The sequence below is a fragment of the Hipposideros armiger genome, unplaced genomic scaffold (assembly GCF_001890085.2).
Source record: "Hipposideros armiger isolate ML-2016 unplaced genomic scaffold, ASM189008v1 scaffold_43, whole genome shotgun sequence".
NCBI classification, from domain to species: Eukaryota; Metazoa; Chordata; class Mammalia; order Chiroptera; family Hipposideridae; genus Hipposideros; species Hipposideros armiger.
The window spans coordinates 3,894,101-3,905,927 of NW_017731393.1; the positions used below are offsets into that span (position 1 = coordinate 3,894,101).

An 11,827-nucleotide genomic window follows, 5' to 3' on the forward strand; every position below is an offset into this window, starting at 1 on the left:
GGGGGGGGGGGGCATCAGAAGTTTGCCACTATCTCCAGGAAGAGAAGCACATATCTGGTTCCAGGTGGGTGCCCTGCAACCACAATGACCAACCACCGCTTCGAGGGCCCTGACCTGTGCCAGGCACCAGGCGAAGTGAGCGCTTTGCCTAAATCATCGTGGTGGTCCTCACAGTGACCTTGTAGGGTCCTCACTGTCCCATGCTGCAGGTGAGGACCCTGAGGCTGGGGGTTGCCAAGTAAGTGCCGGGAAGCAAAGAGCTCCTGGGTTGTGTGCACAGAGGCAGTAGCTTACATTGGTGACCAGGAGCCATTCTCTAAATTTCTCAGCCTCAGAAACACAGCCTTTCCTCCTTGATTTCCTCCATCCTTGCCAGTCGATCTTCTGACATCAGCCAGGGTCTCTGGTGAGGGCATTTGTACTCCTACCCATTTCTAAAATTTCATTTAATACGTGGTATTGAGCATCTCCTTCTGGGTATTGGGCACATCAATTCAGGCAAGAAATATGTACCAGCAGGCAGCCCTGTGTTTGGCAAAGGGGACATGACAGACATAGTACACTCTGGAAGATGGTGTTGCAAGTGAGGTGTGGAACAGTGTTACAGGCAGAGGGGACAGCATATGCGAAGGTCCTGCATCTGGAAGGAGTATTCCCCCGCAACTGCTCCTCTTTCATTGTATATCAGCCAGCATCCAACACTCTATTTTTGCAAGAGTATGTACGGTGTGTGAGAGAGAGAGAGAGAAAGAGAGAGAGAGGGAGAGAGAGAGAGAGTTTGCACATTCATATATTCTATTGATATTTACTGAGCTCAGTTCAATGCCAGGCACTGTGCTCGTTAGGCGAATGTAGCAGTAAACACATGAGAAGCACTTCCTGCCAGCCCTCCTGAGTTGTAGTTCTTATCAGGCTTAAAAGCCCCTCAGTAGGCCTCCCGGATATAGGCTGCATTCCCAGAGTTCCAGGGCTGCGGGTCTGGCTTCCTCCTCCTCCTCACCCTAACATGAAGTGTCCTCTTTGTGGAATGCTCTTTTCCATCTTATTGGACCGTTAAATGCCTCCTCACCCATCAGAACCAGCTCCAACGTCACCTCCTCTGGGAAGCCCCCCTTCAGTCACCCAGCCTGAGTAATTGCCCCGCCTCCGTCCACTCCATCTAGGTAAGATGTTTACATGGCTTCCTCCCCTGGGACTGTAGGGTGAACTTGAGTTTGTCAGGTAGAAAAAGGAGCAGCTTGTGCCAAGGGTAGAAGGCGGCTGTCGGAGGCCCTCACCAGTGCGATGGCTCCGACGCCAGCACAGCGCCTGGCAGCTGGTGGGTCGAAGTACTTGTTGCTAGGGATGGGGTCCCTGCGTGAGTGAAGACCCCGAGAAGACACAGTCACCCCAAACACTTTGCTTTTCGTCACAGACCTTCTGCTGGAAGGCCTGGAAAGACGCTCTTTCACACGGGACTTTGCAGCAGGCCTGGATCTCCTTAAAAAACAGACGCGGCCATGGAGGCCTCGGCCCTGGCCCGTGACGTATGGCCAGTTTATGAGACAGACTAAAATTCCAGGAGCCAGGCGCAGACAGGAGGCTTGCATGGAATTACAAGCAGGCTGGGGCCGGCGGGCCCATGTTTGATGACCAGGTCATCTCCCCCCCTCACCTCAGGCCCGAGCAAACTGCCAGGACACAGCCAGACCCCCCAGCAAAGCCCCCTCCTCACCTGGCCACTGTGTCCTCCTGACTCATGAGTGGAGGGGAAGCTAGCTCCTTGGAGCCCTGCCCCCCAAGCGCTCCTCCCCCGTCAGGGTGAGGGGTCAGGGGAAAGAATTCATGTATGGGCACATACCCGCACGCAGTCAGTCTTCTGGGAAAGCTCTCAGCCTGTGGTGGGGGACACACACTCAGAATCCTCAGGGAAGAGCCTCTGGGGTGCTGGGTCTCTCCAGACTCTCTACCCAGGTTCTGCCCAGAGCAACCTGAGTTCCCACGGGTGCAGCTGGCACCCTGGAAATGGAGCCAAAAGCTTCCACACAGGCAGACACCAGGCACTTGGGTTCTCTGAGGATCTGAGGGAAGGTCTGTCCCCACAGCCATGAGTCGTGGGGTGAAGGGGCCAAGGCAGGACTCTGCAGACCCTGCCAACCCACTCCCCCCATGCAACTTGGTCCCTAGTTGGGGGTGGCATCTCCAGGGACGAGCAAGAAAGTGCTGGGGCTTCTGCTTGTGGTAACCACTGGCAGCCACTCCATGGGGCAGAGAACCCAGGAGCTGGATGCGATGGGGCACAAGACACCTGGGAGACGGGCCCAGTGCAGACTAAGCAGGCCGACCGTGGGAGCTGGCACATTTGCCAGCTGGTCTCTGTCTCAGCCATGCCTGAGTGTCGGGCAGGGGCTTCCTGGAGTTCCAGTCCAGGTCAAGCTGCCTAGTGACAGTGTACCTGGTGGCCGTCCCACCTCCCTCCACATGTCATGACTGCAATGTCCCCACCCCCGTGGCTCTGGACACAGTGCCCGTTCCTCACAGGGCATGAGCTAAGCCTGTGTGTATATGGCAGAGAAAGGCAGAGCAAGAGGGCATATGACACGAGTGTGCCCGTGCGGGTGAATGTGAGCATTTGGGGGGCTGTTGCGGTCCCAGCAGGGTCTCCTGAAGAACTGGTAGTCGCCTATAGGGCCTCCCCCTCTGAAGCCTGATTCTGGCAGTTTCCTTCATGCCCACTGCCGCCCTGCTCCTGCGGTGTCTTGGTCTGTCTCCCCTCTCCCTTTCAAGTCAACCGCTTGTTGAACAGGATTCTGCACACACCTCACCCTGGCACCTCCATCCGGGCGGCCCCACTCCCGCCACCACCCATCCCTGACCCAGGCCAGCTGCTCAGCTAGCCCCTGGGTGCACCACCTGGCCCAGACCCGCTGCACATGAGGCCCAGGTGTAGACTTCAGTGGCCGGGTGGTCAGGGCAGGCCAAACGGGCCATGGGAAGAGCCATGGGGCCTCGGGTATCCTGGGTCAAGGGGCCCCATCCGTGAAAGCCCAGCTGCCTGGCACTGCCACGGGGAGCGTTTTTGCGAGATGAGACTAGGCCTCCGGGTTCGGGGGACAACAGAGCACTAATCCCCATGTCCACCCAGCCAGGGAACATTTGATCTTTTGGCGAGGAGCGTGGGTACACTTCCTGCCGCCCAGGCGCAGCCTGGCTCTGCATCTGCGCCCGTGGCTAATGGATGCACCGCGGGGATGGCCCAGAGAATCCGGTCCCTGGGCTGGGTCGTCTCCTGGAACGTGAGTAGGTGACTGGGGACACTTCAGGCAGGGTACCCGGATGTCCGTGTCCAGCCCAGACTGGAGAAGGTCAACCCCACCCCCCTCTGTTCCCCACGAGGGCCAGGCTCACCCCCTCCAGCCGTAGCCTCCTGCCTGCTGTGAAACACTGAGTCTGGTGACGTCAAGCCTTGTCGCTTTAAAGCATAATTCCTTAAACATGCTCTCACACTCATGCCCCAAATGCACAAAGCAGATCAAAATGGCCCAGGTGGTTTGGTGCCACTCAGGTGCCCGGGCAATGTGGCGCCCTGGGTGCATGCTGGGTGCCGGGGCTCCCGCCATCATCCTTACGTGAGTCACTGCATCTCTCTGAGTCTCCGTTTCTTTATCTGAGAAATGGGAGTGACATCTTCCTCCTGATAGAGGTCACTTCCTATGTCACGTGCAAGTCCCCTTCTCCGGTGTCTTACAAGTGTAACTGTGTCCTTGGCCTCGCCAAGCTTGCTATTCTCATCTGTAAAATGGAGAGACGCAAGCCCTACCCCCTCCCTCTGCAGAGCTGTGCTGTGCAGATCCATGATGGTGGTAACTGTCCGGGCAGGCTACTGCAGAGAGGGGGCCATGAGTGGGGGAGAGGCGGGACTTGGGTGGGGGTGAAGGAGGGGGGCTTGGGAGATACAAGGCAACCCCAACACCTTCCACCAGCCCAGTTCTCCCCATCATCCCCTCAGACCCCTCAAGACCCAGGCCGGGACTGTCTGTTAGCTATTGGCACAGTCTACTTACTCCCCCAAACTCTTTTCTGTGTCTCATGAGGAAAGGCTCAACCCAAGAAGGAGTTCAGCTTCATATACCCAAGACCAGGACGTTGATGGGGGCCATTCTGACCTTCAGCTCTTTTTCTCCATCAATAACATAAGGAGGACGCCAGCCTGTCTGGCCCCAGAATCCATCACTCTGCAATGCCCGCCTGGGTGGTTGCTGCCCTTCACCCTGAAAGCCAATGCTGTTGAGATAACGAGACCAACTTAAAGAGAGGGGGAGGCACAGGCATCTCTGTGGGCAGCACGCTGGCCCCCGGATGGGGGTTGCAGGGGCTCCATGGGCACAGCACATTCCTCCTTGTGCAGTGGGAGGCCCCGGGGCCCCTGGAGAAGGTGGGGGGAGGGCTGGGAGAGTGGAGAAGTGGGGGGCCTTGGCCAGGCTGGTTTTATCACACTCATTCCTGCCCTCACTGGCTTTGCCCATCTTGACGCGACTGAGAGCTCATGTCACTAAAGCACAAATATTTACAGTCATTTATAAGATGGACGGTCCACACCCGCTGCTCCCAGTGTTCCCAGGCATGAGAATCGCCTGGGCAGTGAGTCCCCAGACACAGAGCCAGGGTCCTTCCTGCCTGTTCTGAACATGAATTCCCAGGCCTGGGGCTGGGACTAGAGCTGGCCGACTGGAAGTTTTAAAGTTTCCCACAGGTGATTCTTCTGCAGCCAGTGGGAAGACCCACGTTAGGACCCACAGTCTACACTCCAGCAGGAATTCCTGGGGAAGTTGTAGCGGAAGCTACAGGCAGTAGAGGCAGCGTCCTGGACGAGCCCGGGCTGCCCCCTGCCCTTCCTCTCTGGGAGGCTTTGGTAACTCACGTCTCAGGGCTTGATCCCTCTGCCTTCGAGAGCCAGCCCGGCAGCACCCATCTAAATGGGACCATTCTGTCTTTCTCCGGCCCTCCCTCTGCTCCCCCACAGCTCTGTCCCCACACCACAGTCAAGGCACTCAGCACCCCGAGTGTTGCTTCTCATGGAGCGTGAGCCACCGACTGCCACCCCCCCCAGCTCACACTTCATCTGTACCAGATGTGTACACCACGTCATTTAATTCTTACTGCAGCCAGTGCCGAAGCCAGTCATCGGCACGCCCACTTTCCTGGTCAGTCAACTGAGCAGAGTGGAAACCTGGCAGAGCTGCAACTCTGCTCCCCAGACTCTGACACTGGGCGGGTCTGGAGTGCGTGGCCTACTTGTGCCTCACCGCCTGCCCTCCCTCCTCCGCTCTCTTCCTCACACAAACAGTTGTTCAAGGTCATCTGTGTGCCAGGCATTGTCCTCCGTGCCAGGGGTGTGAAGACGAAACGGACACGGCCTGCCAGGGGAGACAGATGGCGAAGCAAGTGCTCGCAGGACAGGGTGGCACGAGGCAGAGCAGAAGTGAGTTCAGGATATGATTCAGAAGGCGAGGCCACACAGAGGGAGCGGGCCGGGAGATGCCACAGAAAAGGCAGGAAGGCTGGCTTCCTGCAGCCCCCGGCACACAGCAGAGCTGCTGAAAGGCCAGAGGACAATGCAAACACTCCGAGCCTGTTCCTTGCTCATCTCCGTTCGCTGGAACCCCATGACCTCCTGACCCCAGTGGGCCGCATCTGTTTATGCGCTCATTGGAATCTGTGCTGACAATATACTTGTTTAATTTCCAGCGAGAGCGGGGAGATTTGTCAGGGTCAGGGATACGTCTTGCATAAAACATTTTGATGAAACTCTGTTGGCCGGAGACTTGCTTTCCCCGTCATACTTAGAGAGAGCTAGCTGTGTCCTAATAGGAGTCGCTGCCTCGTCAGCGTGTTCACCATTTACCCTTCACTCTCTGCCAGATGTTGCTGGATATAAATTCCTCCCCAGAAGAGAACCCGGGGTGTCTTGGGAGAGGTGTTAACTCACGTGGGCCACGGGAGACCACTGCACGCTTGGCTGGAGGAGAGCCAGCGTTCTACAGGGAGGCCAGGAAGAGGACGTCCTGTCTCCAGTGTCCTGGAGGGAGTAATTAAAAACAGGGGTCCAGCAGAGTGTCTCATCTCTGTCAGCCGCCTGATAGGTGTGGGGGCCCCACTTGGAGCCGGCAACGGCGGGCCTGCCAATGGAGCCTGAGATGCTGAGGTTATTGTGCTAGCCTGCTGAGGGCTGAGGCCATCCTTGGCCTTGAAGGAGGGGCCCCGTCAGAGGGGTGTATAGCTGCGAGTGAGCAGGTGGCCTCACTCAGCCCTGGATGGGGTGGAGAAGTCACTGGGCAGGCACAGTAAGGAGCTGTGTGCCCCGAGAGGGTTTCGGGTGGGTGGAAACAGAGTCTGCTTGTGTCCTGAGTGGAATGGAGGGGGCGTGAGCACTGGATTGAAAGAAGAACAGGGAGCCACCTCTTACGCCACACACCTGCTGTGTGCCAGCCCTTTACACGCTTCATCTCCTGCAATCCTCACCACAGTCCTGCTAAGCACGGGTTATTATGCCCATTTTTCAGACGTGGAAACTGAGGGTCAGAGAAGTAAAGGCACTTATCTGGAGTCACACAGCCAGAAAGTGGAGGTGCAGGGGTCTGGGCCCAGAACCCAGGCTATATACATGGAGCCTGGCCCAGTGCAGACAGCCAAAGCTGCAGGCGAGCCGAGAAGGGGGCGCTCACCAGTGACCCTCAGTGTGTGCTCCCCGCGCCCACCCACAGGACCGCAGAAGCAGGCGTGGCTCACTATCGGTTAGCAAACAAGAGGCACAGGCCCTTCCACAGCCCCCTTCCATGTCCATGGCAGGCATTGCTAATCAATCACACACTCTTCCACACGGAATCCTGCCTTAGAATCCTCCTCCACACGGGCCTCCAGGCGGCACCGACAATCAGGGCTGGACAGAAGGACCGATTTGCCATCCCAGGCTAGTTCTTGATTTTAAGTTGCCAGGCTCTAGGGCCACGCTGTCCAATCCAGTAGCCACTAACTACCTGGGGCTGCTGAGCACCGACATTGCACAGAATACAAAGGAGATGTGTCCCAAGTGTGAATGAGATGCCGGATTCCAAAGATGACCAAAACCAAAAACAAACAAAGAAACAAAAACAACAAAGTATCTCGTTAATCATTTCGATGTTAATTGCATGTCAGCATGATAACATTTTGGATATACTGAGTTAATGACAATATATTCGTAAAATTGATTTCACCTTTCATTTTTACTCTTTTATCGTGGGGCTCCTATTATTTGTTGGCCATGCTGGTCCAGGGTTCAGGCTGCTGTGAAGAGCGCCCCTGGTGGCTGGGAAGCACAAATCCACTCCACCAAGGAGCCGTCTCACCAGCGGTGGCCCAGGGCACGTTAAGTACGGGGCTCTGCACCTCAGTTTCTTCATCCGTGAAGTGGGAATAATAACAGTGATTATCTCATAGGCTTGTGACTGAGGAATGGATGAACTAATATATGTAAAGCACGTAGAACAGCGCTTGGCACTGTAGTGAGTGTTAAGCAAAGGCTGACTGTGTTTTTTAACATCTTTTTGCCTGGGAGGTGGAGCCTGGGCCCCTTTCTCTCCTGGGCCTCCCGACCTTGGCCCCACTCCAGAGCAGCCTCCACTCTCTGCAGGAGTGATGGAAGGGGTCCAAGGCCCAGCTAGCCCCCAGCAGGAAGAGAGCAGCTTCCTGTCATGTACCTCCCCCCAAAGGCTCCCCCATTAGGCCAAAGCCATCGCTGGAGCCACTTCCTGTGTCACGCCAACAAACCCCCCTGTGACCCCCTCACTTGGGTTCCTGCCCGCCAGGGCCCTGAGCTCTCAAACCCAGAGCCCCAGTTGTAACCTTTGGCTGCCTCGCAGCCCCCCGCCCTGTTCTTTTGCCGCTCCCTGCCCCTGCTCTCACCACAGAGTTGGTGCCTCGATCACTTCCAGGGAAGCTGCTTAGCTCAGTTCCACTTCCCAAAGAGCCCGGGGACAGTAGTAGCCATGCCTTTTCTGATATGAAGCAAGAGTGGCTAGTTTTGAAGCAAAGCGAAGAAAATACAGGAAAAGTACAAAAGAGGAAAAAAAGAAGTCTTCCGTAACTCCACCAACAAGAGACAGCCATTGTTAATATCTTCCAAAGCTCCCTTCTAAAGCAGTGCTCTCCAACAGCAATAGAAACCAAGCCACAAATGCAAGCCACATGGGTAATTTTGAATTTTCCAGTGGCTACATATAGAAAGTAAAACACGCATGTGAAATTGATTTTAACAATATATTTTATTTAACCCAATGTATCCAAAATATTATCATCTCAACATGTGATCAATATAAAAAAATTATTAACGAGAGATTTTGCGTCCTTCTTTGAAACCCAGTGCACTGTTCCACTCGCAGCACATCTCAGTTTGGAGCGACCACATTTCAAGTGCTCGATAGTCCCATGGGGCTCACGGCTGCTGTGACTGGACAGCACGGGTCTAGGGTGCTTTTTAAAGCAAACAGGCATGAAGGAGTTTGACAGCATTGGACTGGGATGGCCTGCAGAGTTTGGGACACTGCTGGTTCCCACTTGACCCTGAGAAGCTTTGCAATGACCAAAGCCCCTTCTCCCTCAGGGCAGGCTGCTCCAGGCACCCCACACGGAACCCACATATCCTTTCCCAGGGGTTCCACACATCATTCCAGATACATGGAATGCCGGGAAGAGCCGATGCTAACAAAGGAAAGACCAAGATGGCTTCCATGTACTCCAGGCTCACGATGGGGACCAGGCCTCCGGGAGACCTCCAAGACTAAAAACCGGGGAGTTCCCCAGAACCCCTCGACCGTCCTCATTACACTGCCACTGCCCCGCTGTCCACACTTCCTCGAGCTTCCTCGGTTTCGCACTCTAGGAAGAAGCCCCGAGGTGCCCTAGTGCTTCAGCCTTGACATTCTGCCAACTTGGGCTCCTTGCAATGGGCTCCCCACACTTTCCGAACAGCGCGTCTCCCCAGATGAAAGACTGAAAGAAGATAAAAATAGTCCCAAGGAAAGGGACTGCTTCAGCTGACCCCGTTTTCAGAGCCCCTGCTTCATCTCTGATGTGAATAATCCACCCCTTCTAAAGCACGGCTGTTAAGTTAGAAACATCATTATGGCATTGTCTTTGATGAGGTCCTTAAAAAAATCATAAACACCCAGCACATTAGGAGGCGTGCCCAGAAAGCATTGTTTCAAGTCCTTTGCTCAGGCAGAAGCGATGGCCGTGATCCGCTGTGGCGAGCTTGTTCCCAAGTCGACATATCAAAGCTGCCTTCGGTTTCCTCCCAGTTCACACGGAGTACGGCCTTGTTTCTTTTGAAGGGTTTGCTGAGGTGGCCCCGGACTAGAAGGCTGGCAAGCAGACAGCCGCTTTGACTCCAGCACGAGCGCGCTGGCCCGGGGCACCTCCCCTCTCTGGGCCTCTTGTTCTCAATTGCCTCATGAAGACGAGCCCAAGTGAGTCATGCTGGAGTGAGGCCAACTCAGTGTGTGTTCTTGTAGAAGCCGAGGGACGTCCCTTGAGGCTCTGGGGATATTAATAATGACATGAACAATAGCAACCAGTACCACTACCATTCATCGAGCACTTGTTGTGTGCCAGGCCACCACAGTAAGCGCGTTAGATGCACTATCTCCTTTAATATTGCAACTCTAGAAGGAGGTACTCTTCGTATACCCACCCACTTTACTGATGAGGAGACTGAGACACAGGGGAGGGTGAGTCCTTTGCAGGGCTATCTGCCCTGTCCGGTCCTTCTCCATTTCCCAGGAGGTGCCCTCGATAGAGAGGGACACTCTACCCTGATTTTTCACGGTTCCTAGAATCGCAACTGGAGCCCAGAGCTAACAGGTCTGCAAGGAGGTCACTGAACTAGGTGACAGCAGGCTAAGGGACATCCTGAAGCCAGCCGTTTCCTACAAAGCCAGGCCGCCCCTCCCCACGCAGGCTGCTGTGCTCCTGCTCAATAGCAGACTCGGGAGTGGGATGGCTGCGGGTGGCCGCCCTGTGTGGGCATCTGGCCCACGATTCCAGCAATTTCTTATTCAGAAGCCCAAGAATAGATTTTAAGGGGGCTGCCTGGTTGAAGGGGGAGTGAAAGGCCGAGAGACCCCTAGCGCAGCCCGTGGTCACCCTGAGGCCCTGAAAACCCCTGCTCTGGGTAACTCTGCCCTTTGGATGGTAAACTGGGTCTCTGAGCACCTGCTACATGCCCCACAGTGCAGAGGCTCCCCCACTCTACTAAGCCTGGATTTCAGGGAGCAGAGTGCTGAGGCAGGACGTGAACTGGGTCACATTCCCAGGCCCATACCTTGGCTACTTTGTCCATCTTGGTCTCCTCAGCCGAGGGGCCCTTGCCCCCTCCATCCCCACTGACAGCTGATGGGTTCCAGATTTTCTGTTTTACTTTTGCAAGAAAATGGAGCCCAGAGCTTTGGTTTGGCTCCCCACATGGAAAATCCACCCTGCCGTTTGGCCAGCGACCTCGGGGGGCCTCCTTTCCAGGACAGTAGAGCTGGGGTGGAGTGAGGCCCCTCCAGAACAGGGCTTGGCAGGGCCTGCAGTGAAGTGGTCAGCATGGCAGCTGCCCCCATCTGTGGCCCAGGCCTGCCCAGCAGTGGACCCGGACCCAGCTCAGCCCCTGTGGGAAGAGGATTGGAGACAGTTTGCCTGGCCTCGCCCAAACCCACAGCCCCAGATGAGCTCACTTCCGCCCCCTGCTGGGAGGGGAGCAGAGGCGCACACGACTCCTGCCAGGGAGCCTGGGGCCCAAGGCGGGAATCCCTGTCTTGGTCAGGCTGCCCCCATTCCCCCCTCTGAGTCCCCTGCCTTCTTCTGGATGGGGGGGGGCGGTCAGCCCTTCTTGCCTCAGGACAGGGTGCTAACCATGGACCTGGCTTCTCAGTGTAAAGGCCGCTCTGGCGCTCCTCGAGACCCACAGCGCAGCAGCCCTGAGCTTTCCAGAGGCGTCTGGGGGCTCCAGCAGACCTCCCCTCCCTTGGCCTCATGGTGGGCAGAGCTGGACTGCAGCCCCATTGGCCAGGTGGGAGAACTGGAGGGTGACACTGAGGGCCTGAGCCCGCAGCTGGTGAGTGTGAGCTCCTGGGACAGCTAATCCTTCAGGAACTCCCTCCCGAACCAGCCCCTCTTGCCGAGTGACCCCCACCCCATCCGTCAAGCTCCATCCCCCACTGGTTTGGGATTGGCTTCAAGCAGGATCCCCTGCAGCTGTCCATGTGTTACGATACATATGCTGGCACATCCCTGGGTGAGAAGCTCTCCCGCCACCCCCCCTGCCTGGGCCCAGGGGTGCCGCCCCCGCCTGGCCCACCACCCTCTAAAGCTTGTACTGAGACGGGGTGGGCTCCGCCATGCACGCACGTGCTGGCTGGGTCCTGGCTGGGTCCGCACAGCGGCCTGTTGGCCTGTGCTCTGATAGGCCTGCGGCCAGACAATCCATGCCCCTGGACTCTGCTCAGGGGGCCCTGCCCTGTGTCCCCTCATCCCTGCAGAGAGCTGCCCGGTGCCCAGGCCTGGGAAGGGGCGCACAGGCTGGCTGGGGTGCAGGGGCTCCGGGAGAAGTCACGAGGGCTGGAGGGGAGGAAAGTTGAAGCAGCCCCCCTGCTCCTAGGCTTCTGTCCAGGGACAAAGACTTTCTGCTGCAGCTGCTGGGAGGAAGGGAGGAGGCTGGAAGGGAGAAAGGAAGGAGGGGAAGGGAGGGTGGAAGGAGAGGGGAGAAAGAGGGAAGGAAAGTAGGGAAAAGGGAAGAGAGTAGGAGGGAGGACTGGGGAGGGAGGGG

General features: G+C 56.7%; 1 long non-coding RNA gene across 1 annotated transcript in view; it reads right to left on the bottom strand.

Annotated features, from left to right (window-relative positions):
* Window positions 1-8,308: 8,308 nt before the first annotated feature.
* The window catches only part of LOC109381035 (uncharacterized), a 5,155-nt gene continuing 1,636 nt past the window's right edge, over window positions 8,309-11,827 (bottom strand). The window contains exons 2-3 of the long non-coding RNA XR_002123617.1: window positions 10,340-10,669; window positions 8,309-9,555 (exon numbers count right to left, since the gene is read on the bottom strand). This is a non-coding gene — a long non-coding RNA (uncharacterized LOC109381035). The remainder of the gene's footprint in view (window positions 9,556-10,339; window positions 10,670-11,827) is intronic.